The 11,535-nt window shown below is 41.2% G+C and overlaps 1 long non-coding RNA gene across 1 annotated transcript; it reads left to right on the top strand.

Annotated features, from left to right (window-relative positions):
- The first annotated feature begins 3,394 nt into the window (after positions 1–3,394).
- LOC133116174 (uncharacterized) lies at positions 3,395–11,349 on the top strand. Its single transcript, XR_009705840.1, has 3 exons — positions 3,395–7,583; positions 7,759–7,868; positions 8,282–11,349. It is a non-coding gene; the product is annotated as an uncharacterized LOC133116174 (long non-coding RNA).
- Positions 11,350–11,535: the final 186 nt, after the last annotated feature.

Genomic DNA, 11,535 nt, shown 5'->3' with positions numbered 1-11,535 from the left:
CACAGAATTGATGCTGGAACAGTGCCTTAGCAGGATGAGCCGCTCAGCTATTCATTGTCTGCTTTCTTTCTTTCATCGCCTGATGGATTTGATTAAATTAACCACAGTTCTTGTCATCCACAAATTCCACAGGCTCTTAATTCAGTTTGATGTCCAGTTACTGAAGTGACTTGATTAAACCAATGGTTAACGTATGTGCCCCCCTAAGAAATGGATTGTAATGTTGTTATTAGCTGCAACCTTATCCATGTTTTTTTTTTGATTAATTTAAATGGTCAGTATCAACAACGTCTAAAATAAGCCGATGCTCATCTGAAATCATTGTCGTTGGTTCATTCATTCCTATGCAGTGAGTTTTGATAGCTGAAATCTCTTGGGGATGATAGATCTGAAATGTAGCTGGCTTCTTTCTTTTTTTTTACTTGCATCGCAAAGTGTGTTCCAAAAGGTCTCTGGGGATGTTTGTAATGAGCCACAGTGCAAAGCACTCAAAAATAATCTGCTCTGCCCCTCGAGTGTGGGAGCCAGATGGTTTGTTTTGACATTTGCCATTGTAATGTTCCTCTTTAATTGATCTCAGTGTTTTTGTGTATTTTCTCTCCCATAAATGTCACCCATAGTCTGGCTAATTGCTGCTCTAATAGCTATGAGTAAAGCTGAGATTGCATTTTCTAGTCCTTTTTTCCTTTAAAAAAAAAATTATAATAATTTGGTGTCCAACATGAGGCTGAGAATATCTAATTCCCAGCGTAATTTGGAACGGTCAATTGTCTGAACCACAACCGCTGTTCATGCGTGGACCCCACTGCCAATTTGAGCATGTCGACATCCACAGGTCTCTTCTGAAAACATGTGGTGTTTCCTGCTGTGTGTTTGCCCACAATGCAGACTACAGCTGACCTTACATACAGTGGAGTCAGAGGAAAACCTTTCAGACGCGGCATTGCTGCAATCTACGGGAGCCTGCTCATTCCCTGGGTGTCCAAATCGCACTCTATGGGGCTTTACTGGCCATAGTCAACACTGGATTTAATCCCAGGCCACGAGGCCCATCCCATGCACCAGTGTGCTAAACCAAATGATCCTTCTGGCAGTCTTTTTTTAATAGACCTGTTATTTCTCACAGACTCCTACGGTATGTTGACGCTGAAGGTTTTTTGTCTGTGGGATTCTGGGAAGGTTTGGGTTTCAGCGTGGCCCGGTGTAGCCATGCTAACGCTCTCCTTTACTGTTGTGCAGTCCATACATTACGGTGGGATTTACTGTAATCCTGGATGTTTGCCATTTCAACTGTCTAAGCATGTCTGTTCTATTGAGTATACTTCTTGCCACTTGGGATTGCCATGGTGTGCAGAGGAGTTACCACCTGCACACAGACGTGACTCTGCTGAGATGATTCAACGCCGGGTTTTGTTTCCGCCACCAAGCACAGCAGTAGCCTCATACCGCTGTTGTTTCTGAGCCATTCCGTGCCAGCTTCAGGAGGTTCTACCACAGCACTTCTTGGATTTTTCTCTTTCTCTGCGTGTTGGCATACAATTATGAGATATAGAATTCCTGAAAATGTGAGCATGCTCCATTTCATTTTCCCGGGAGAGCCATTGTCGCAATGAAAAATGCAAGGTGGCACGACGTATGATTTTTTAAAAACCTAAATTTTTACATTTGTATGCAGAATACTTATCTTGCCTCAGAAAACATCTCTCTATTTTAGTTTTGGAGATATTTGGGCATTGAAATGCACCTTTTTTCACCAGGGACCGATTTTGGGGGGTCACATCTCCAAAAGTAAACCTATCATTTTATTTGTGAATGAGAAGCACTGGGAGCCCTTTCTCATTGTGTAAAGATAAACGTGTTACTAATAACATTAGCTGAGAGATGACCCATGGGATATTCAATTTGTCCATTTGGTTCACATTTAGACCTGCCCGGAAACCAGTGTCAGAAATTTCACCAGAAAAAGCATCCTTAATCAATCAACATTTCTAGAAAGAGTTAGTCTTGGTATTCAGCGCCATTGCCATTAACAGTTTCATTGTGACACCCGGCAAAATTCAAATGGCTCTACTGGCAAAACAAAAAGGAGTATGAAGCTCATATTTTCAGGAGTTCTATATCTGATCATTATTTACCAACAAGGAGAAAAAGAAAAAAAAATCTGAGCGGTGCTATGGTACTACCTCCTGGAGTTGGCATGGAATGGCCCTTCTGTATGTGATTGTTATGGTATTGGCAATCAAGGAGATTAACAAGTAATAGGCAGCAGGCTTTAAAGCATGAAGACATAAGCATGTTTGATAAGAGAAGAATTAGATTGAACCCATCTAGTCTTGCCATTTTGCCTACTGTCTGATGCGTGTCTTGCACATTGCACTCAAATGTTGTCTTGAATGGTCCAAGTTCTCCTGTTTTGAAGTGCCTGTTCACATGGTGGGGATCTGGTTGAGAATTTGAGAAAAAAAAGCCCCCAAGATAAAGATCCTCTCCACTGCTCTCAGTCTGCCCAGAATAACAGCTGGAGGTTTAAGGACGGCAGACGAGAGCATTACCCATGATTCATTGTGCACAGGTTTATGTTGGGACTGCATAATGTGGGGAAAGGATGAATGGCTTAAGAAAAATTCTCAATTGCCTGTTCGTCAAGATGGCTGGTTGGAGAGGGGATCGGAAAGAAATGGCTGCATAATAATCATGTACCTCTCCCAGCCAATGTGCTTGACTGAAGGTGTGACATATAAAAATGATTGACCTGTGGGTCTACCGTCTGTCACATCTGTCATTTATGTGGCTTCAAACTGAAAGAGCAAGAACAGTTTCTTTGCCTCTGTTCTCGGATCCTTTACTTGTGTCCTTTCCTTGCCTTCTCTGATGGGTGGAGCAAGGAGGCAAGGGAAGGGAAATTATGAGGTTAAAATAGTCCAATAACTCACTAGTTGACTTGCTAGCTGCATGGCCTATTTGGGGTTGCTAGCTAACTAATAGCCTGCCGTTCTCAAGATGTTTGGATTGTTTTAACTTCCAAGTGCACACAACTCATGCACTGCACTGAATTAATGATAGTATTATAGTAATAAAATTAATAAAATTAGATGTAGCGATGGTAGAAACTGCAGACATTAGAAAATTCTGGTAGCTTTACTCAAGTCCATGTGTCTTGCTGGTGCTATGGTTAAAATAGCACTCCTCTCCCCTTAACTGTGCAGACCATGACTGTGCCCTTACACAAATCTCACCCCTCCTGACAAACTCCGAAAAATAATAGTGGCTGTAGGGGGGAACATAACTGCTTTTTACAGAACAGAATTGGCACAACATTGCTCAACTCTCCTTATACTGTGGTATTAAAAGGGACACAAGTTTCAGCTGATTAATAATGCCACATCATCATTATTCTGAATGCTGCTCCTTCAAGCTACTTTTTGGCCCTACACAATCTTATGCTGGTGAGTTTGGATATAGTCTGTGAATCCCTGCGGGATTCTGGTTGAGGGAAGGAATGCATTTTTAAGGAGAGTTGAGCATTGTTGTGCCAATGTTATGTCAACAGAAGTTATGTACCACCTACAGACACTATTATTTCTCAAGTTTGTCAGGAGGGGTCAGATCTGGGTAAAGAAACTGTAGCCGTCTTGTCAGTTATGGGAAAGGACGTGAGTGCTGTTGTAACTACAGCACCAGGAGAAAAGTTTGTCCTATTTGAAGCTACCAGCACTGCCTACTATGCATACTACCTTCAGACTGTTAGCTAACATCTTGAACGCACGTCAGGTTAGTTCAATGGCAACCAGTTACACTGGGATACCATCCAAATTGATATATTGAGCATTCTGTGGTGTGGTTTTGCAGTGTGGATGGCCCCAACTTTGGCAACATGTTTTTATTTATGGGTGTGATTCACAAACTTGAATGGATATTCTCCATACACAACTCTTAGTCCAAGACTAAGCTTTATCTTTGTCTGTGAAACCGGCCCTGTATGTGTTAGACCGGGAACACATTTAATCCAATGCAATATAATTTTAGAAATATTTGGGATCATTTACTACCATACAATTCTGTTTGACTGCACCGCAGTACTCCCACACATAATTACTCAGACTAACCTGACTTACAATGCAGCAGTTTGGTGTTTTGTTATGTTCCATTGCAGTTATCCTTCATTCTAGCGGGACCCATTCTAGCTTGTAATGCTGGGATAAAATACCATGTACAGCTCGTCTGTAAAACTGGCTTTTGTTCTTTGTCCCGTTTCCTCTGTGCTGACCCCCTGGGCCCAGTTATCCGTCCTTGGCCCTCGCCCTTCAGGCCATATACATTAGAACTTGTCTTCTGCCTTAAGTTAAAAGCTGAGCTGCTTCATTAGTTTGTGATGGGTTCCTGTTCTTACTGGCTTGCCGTCTCTCTCTCCCCGTCTTCTCTCTTCTGTCTCTCTCCCTCTCTCTTCACCCCTCCCTAACCGCACTCTTTCCTCATCTCCCAGTGACAAATTACCCAGGAACCCTTGGTTTCTGCCAAAGTACAGAACTGAAAGAGGCAGCGGTCACTGGGCTGAAAGGCACATCCGATAGGCCCCCTCCGCTCAGAAAGCTTTGGCAACTGGTTTTCGCTCAGTGGTTAAGACCCCCACTGAGATATGAGGCTTCCCCTGGTGCTTTTATCCTTCCCCTGGACTTAAAGGCTTTTAAAAAGATATTTTCAAATTTAGGGAGTCATTATTGCCGAGACTCACCGTGCGTGTGTGTGCGTGCGTGCGTGCGTGCGTCCGTGCGTGCGTGCGTGCGTGCGTGTGTGTGTGCGTGCTGAGCCCCATCAGGGAACCTCGCCACCAAACCACAGGGCTTCCACGTCGTTGGCAGATATACACTGGCATTTAAATTAAACTGACGCTGCGCTGGTTTGTATCAGTGGTTTCTCTTCGGCGATGGCTTTGCGGTCGCCGCGTCGCCTTCTCCCCAAGGTGTCTGGAGTCTGTGCTCCTGTCACACCATGTGACTGCTCCTGCCCTGTCGGGGATTATGGGAGAAACACTTGTGTTTATTGGAAATAACTCGTTTTTAGCACCACCTGCATCAAAGAGACAGAAAAAGAGCAGAGAGAGAGTCTGCGAGGGTGAACAAAAGAGATGGAGAGGGAGAGAGAGAGCAAGAGGGACAATAATATGAGAAGAGGGGGAGATGGGCAGCAATGGAGAGAGAGAAGCTAAGATGAAGAGAGGGAAAGGGTGAAGAAATTATGGAGGAAAGGAAAAATATGGCTTCAATTGTGGTGTCCAGTCATGCAGGACTGTAATAGGATCATAATGCCGGGTTTGAATTATAACTCCCCTCAGAGTAGAGTGGCTCTTCTGGAAATGCTGTGAGATGCTATCAGGAAAAGGGGGGTTAGATTGATGGTGTTTTACAGTTACATCACCAAAAGGCTGGCAAGCGCACACACACACACACACACGCACACACACACACACACACACACACACACACACACACACACTCTCTCGCACAAAACCATTAACTTGGAAATAAATTGCCTCGGAATAACAAAAAAAAAAAAAGCGTAATGTATGAAGAGAAAAGGCTATCTTTTATCCCCGATCATATTTTTTGCACATTTTGGCTTTAAGTTTCACATTTTTGTGCTGATTTTCAGGATCTCCCAAATGAATCACAAGTCTAGCCTTGAGTGGTCTGATGTACGGTGGGTTATTTCATTTTCTATTGTACAATTTTCCATTACTATTGCATAGAGGGATATTAATGCTATGAAGGTTTCACGGTAAAATGCTTCTTTCTGCTTGTGTACTTGCACTGTATACTGTTTATTGAATTTAAATTTATATTGCGATTTAATAACATACAGTATAAACTCTACATTAAATGGGAAGATACATTTGGATGGGAGTCCACGTTCCTCGGTAGGTTGATTGGTAGTCGATGATAGGTAGTCATTCATCAGATATCCATGGGCTGCATGCTCAAGCCATGTATGAAAGGCCTTCCTCCAACTGCTCTGTGTGAGCATAGCCATCGTCTGTGGTGCGACAATAAACGGCTGATGACATCAGGTGTTTTTGAGGGGAACCGTGGCTGTGTACACTAGAATCGGCATTGGAGTCCATGCATGATCGCTGCAGTGATTGCCTACAATCGGCCATTCCGGATTCGGGTGGGAATTGGACGTACTCAGTCCAAGTTGCGTGCCTGATTCATAAAAATAAAAATAAAAAAACACACCAGCATTAACATGAAATGTCATGGCTGAGGGATCAGTGCAGAATGACAAAACCTGAAATAACAGCCTAAACCTTCTACCCAAGCTTGGCCCACTGCCTGAGATCCTCACACTGAATGGTTTACATGAGGAGAGAGAGCCTCTGCCTTCCTGAACACGCCTCGGACGTGTGCGATGTGACACACTGTCATTGTGAGCGACGTTGACATTTATTCTCATCACAGCCAAGGCAACAAAGAGACCAATGGCCTGTGGCAACTCGGTGAGGCTGTGACTCATCACGGTAATGATTGCCACCACGGCCTGACAAATCTAGCGCTGGGATAGGAAGTCCATTACATTAGCAGTCGAGTGGCACGCTTGGAGTGGCAATGCAGCGCAATAGTTCGTGCAGTGATGCACTAATAGAATTGGATAAAAACCTGATCGTATCGGTTTTTATTATTGTGCAAGGGATACATTCGGACACGAGTGGTTATAGCCTGTGAAGGGAAAGGTTTCAGTCGTCATGGCATTGCACAAGTGAGCCCTCTGGTCAGCCGGTTGACTATGACTTGCCTATGCCATATCTACAGGAGCTGTATAGCTCAGCAACTGGAGTGAAAAGGGGAGAGTCAGCATTTCTGGGGTCATCTAGACTACTGTACAATGGATGTTGCAGCAATGAGACTGGCCTGTAATTGTAATGTTTTTTTCCAAATGGGAAGAGACACTTACAGTGAAGTGAAATTAAAAGCAGATTTCTGATAAGGAGGTGGGGGCTAAGAGACAACTGCACAAGCCTTTCTAAAACTAGCTGCTACTTGCAGTCCATCTATCTCTGTCTCTTGCCTTCTTATTCTTTTTGCATCTTTCTATCCATCTCTCTCCTCTCTTTCTGATAAAAAAAATATTACCATTGTGTTTGAGTCATTCTTACATTTATTAGTTTAGGTTATTCTGTGCAAAAATAATACAATAATCCAAGTATAGTGCATAATGTCATATCTTGTGCTGTAGGAAATTCTAAGTTTTGGCTGTGGAGCTAACTTGCACAAGACAGAAAATAAATCGCAAGAACGCTGCTCCCAATTGTGGCAATAGAATGAATGCTGATTTTAATGCCCCCTGTTCAGCAGATTCCTCTCTACAACCATGATAGACTGAAGATCCGTTTGGTTTGATATCAACACTCCTGTCCGTGGTGTTCTTTTGGCTGCCCATTGGGTATGCTCTGATCATTTTGACAGATGATTTTTTGGAACCCAGAAAGGAATGAAAATGAGAAGCTAAACCTTTCTTCCTGAACTACTCCTCTGTTGCTCGTGTCCGATGGACTGTAGCAGCACCGGACTCTGGAGTTGGAGTAAATGGTAACTGCATGGATGTGGCCAGAATAAGAGCCAGAAGAATGCAACTTTTAAAATGAATATGCATGCACTCATTTTGTTGGTTTGGCACAACTATCACAATAGCATGGCAAGAAAACACAAATAACTGTGTAAATGTGGTGAGATCCATTTTCAAAGACATTATTTCTTGGTTCAGGTTGAACTTTTTCCTGACCCTGAAAAGCAGTGTTCCATGAGCTCCACAGGGCAAAGTTCCAACAGCAGGTGTAGATGCATCGTGGTAGAGATTCAACGGCACTCTTTACGGTATGAATACTGTAATGTTTCCTGTACTGTAACTACGTAACTATGTCTCATGCAGGTGCCGAGTAAGCTTTGTGTGAATTTGAACTTGGTTCTGTTTTTTTTTTATACACAATTATGTCTCTTATTTGCATTTCCCAAAACTTTATACTTTGTGAAAAAAGGGCAGCAGTTTTATCACGTTTATTTATGGGCACAATGCTAATTTTGTTTTGGCATCTCTTGACACTAAATTGGGAATCAACATTAAGTCACAACATGGCATCTCTCACAACTGACCCTGACCATGGTTAAGCATTTCATACAGTTTCACTGGCCTGCATTTCATTTATAGGGCACTTTGAGGATCATGCTGCTACAAAAATGCAAGTCACCATGTTGTAATTTTAAAATATGCACACGATTTCGGGTTTCAGCAGGTAACCTTCCCCTTTGAGCACTGTGAGGCGGGGACATGCACTGAACAGATTGAAGCCTTTGGCCACGCAAGCTGTCCTGTGGAAAACTGCCTGCAACAAACTGAAACTTTCTGCTCCCTCTGCTTCCCTCAAATATATGCGCTTTGTTACAAAAACAGTGGCTTGTGGTGGTGATGGAAAACGCTGTCACCTGCTCCAAAGAGCAGAGCCAGTTCACCTAAAAGAGATTCACCAATACTTTGATCTAATGGGATTTTGAATGCCATTGCCTTATGTTCCATATTTCCAAACATTGTGAATTGACAATTGGCAATGTTTGCTTTGTCAGTTGCATACAAGCATGCACATACTCATATATGCGTGCTCTGAATTGCATAAAGGCACAAACGCACCCTGAATTTTATTGCCTCTCATCATCTGATCAGGCAGAGGGTGCATGGGATAATGGTAGTCAAGCAATTGCATCAGACACAAAACAAGCCTACAGTACCCTCCATGGGGAGCTACAAAACACATCTTTATTCATATACGGTGGGGCGGCAGGGCCAAATGTGTTTGGGGGGAGGGCTCCTTGACAGCCTCATCCCTGTGTGTCTCCCTCCATCCATCATGGCCCCACTGACAGCCGTCAGCCAAGCAGAACATGCAGTGGCATCCAGGTCATTCATATTCCCTACCTGAACTCCAGTTAGAGGGGAGCAGTAATCCACTGTTATTTAAAGGAAAGTACATAAGACAAACGCTTTTTAGTACATAAGACAAACATTTGAAATATATATATTTTTTTTTTTCTTGTTTGCCTACTCCCACTCTGCAACCAGCTCTTCTGTTTGGAGGCTGACGTTGCTTCAGTTCAATAAGAGGAAGTGGGAGAAGTGGGTGAAAGCGACTGTAAGTGAATGTATCGAAGCCCTGAGTGTCAGAGGCACCTGCTCTCAACATCACACTGCCCTACTGGCTATGATCCAGCAGGTCACATCAGCACCATGGACAATCCTATTCAAGAAAACATTTCATATAGTGGAAATAAAACCAACATACCTATTCTTATTTATCATCTTCATGAAATTCTGCTTCCAATTCATCAATAAATACAGATTTTTTTTGGCACATTTTATAGAAAAGACTATAGTTTTATGTATTATCATCTGCATGTATTTTCCCATATATTTATTAATATGCATCATCAGCATGTAAGTCTGTTTCCAAACCATCAATAAAAAAAGAAAAACCCTATTTCTTTTCATTTTCTTACATTTTATAGAAAATATTATATTCTTATATATTTTTTGGATTTCTGCTAAAAATTTGTCATAAATGTTTTTTTTTAAAAAAGGTTTATCATTTATTTCTTCATGTGTGTCCTGTGCATGTAAATCTGCTTCCAATTCATCAATACAAATAGATTTTCTTAATTTTGTCACATTTTAGAGAAATAACTATAGTCTTATGTATTTTTCAGATTTCTGGTAAAATAGGTCTGTTATCATAAATGTCTGAAAACATGTGGTTTCCCATTCATTTTCTGATATTCATCAGTCTCATTCTACATTAATGTCAACAATAAAACATATGTATTTATTAGACCTTTTTAAAAAAATATTGTACAGCTGTAGCCTATCCAATTAGAGTTATGGTGCGTTGTGTGTTCAGAGATGCTCTTCTGCATACCACTGTTGTAATGTCTGGTTATTTGCGTTACTGTCACCTTCCTGTCAGCTTTGACCAGTCTGGCCATTCTCCTCTGACGTCTCTCATTAACAAGGTGTTTCTGTCCGCAGAACTGCTGCTCACTGGATTGTTTTTGCACCATTCTTTGGAAACTCGAGAGACTAGTGTTAATGAAAATCCCAGGAGATCAGCAGTTTCTGAGATACTCAAACCACCCTGTTTGCCACCAACAATCATTCCATGGTCAAAGTCACTTCGATCACATGTTTTCCCCATTCTGATGGTTGATGTGAACATTAACTGAAGCTCCTGACCCATATCTACATGATTGTTTGCATTGCACTTCTGCACACAATTGGCTGATTAAATAATTGCATGAATAAGTAGGTGTAATAAAGTAAAAATGTTTCTAATGAAGTTCATGTTATATATCAGATCACATGAACTCATTTTTTTCTCATCGACTGGTATCTCATTTTTTCACATTTGATGTTTTTCACATTTTGCAATGAACTTCTTCAAATACTTGGTACAACCAGCCAAGCACAGTTCCCTGATGTTTATTCTTGCATAACACATTAGATGATGAGGTTGGCCCTTACTATAAATCTGGGCGGTCTTCCTTCTCTGACATGCATTCGAACTCCACCCATCCACATTGTAATAATACCAGCTCTTTATAGGACGCTGAAACAGGAAACTATCATTCAGAGGAGCCAGGTGAAGCCACTCAAGGAGGCTAGGCATTATAAAATCCCATGTTAATGGCCATAATTCATTAAAATGAATGAAAGCAAAAATGAGCTAACATTAAACCATGTTCTGTTTCTCATATCACCAGACACAGCCTTCTCGCAGTGCAGACAGTGCTTGAGGCTGCCAACAGGGGGAACTATTGCACCTGGACTGAGCAAGCAGCCTTGGCTCCCTCTCTCACAGTGAATCACTGTAATGGAAGAATTTTAAAAAAGTATTGGTATGTAATATTTTTTGATGGACTGAGGCACATATTAAACTGTGATTATGCATTGGCATACAGTATGTCGCATTACTTTGATAGTATGTGTCTGTTGTGTCAATTCCGACAAAAAAAAGCCTCATAGGTCTGGGGAATTATCTTCTACTTTTAAAAGGTTTTTTTTGTTTAGGAAGTAAAAAGGCAAATAGAAATCTTCAATGAGAATATTTGTGATTAGATCTCCATACAATTTATTTTCTATGAATAACAAAATATGTTATGGAATTAATTTCACAAACATTTAGATTTATTTATAAAGTTTTTGGACCTCTTGATCCAGGGAATCTTACATTGTAAGAACCATTGGTTCTCAACATACAGGTTGTGAGATCATTTGTGGGGGTGGTAGGACAAGTTCCAGATTGCATCTGTGGGAGAAAACTACTACTACTACTACTACTACTACTACTACTACAAATAATAATAATAATAATAATAATAATAATAATAATAATAATAATCATAATAATCATAATAATAATAATAATACAAGATTAGTATTACTGAAAAAATATTGCATTATGTTCCCATGTAAAAATAACCAGGAAAGCAGGTGAAATTC

The sequence above is a fragment of the Conger conger genome, chromosome 17, assembly GCF_963514075.1.
Source record: "Conger conger chromosome 17, fConCon1.1, whole genome shotgun sequence".
Classification (NCBI taxonomy): domain Eukaryota; kingdom Metazoa; phylum Chordata; class Actinopteri; order Anguilliformes; family Congridae; genus Conger; species Conger conger.
The sequence above is the reverse complement of the archived record's forward strand: the minus strand, read 5'-3'. Positions and strand labels throughout refer to the sequence as shown.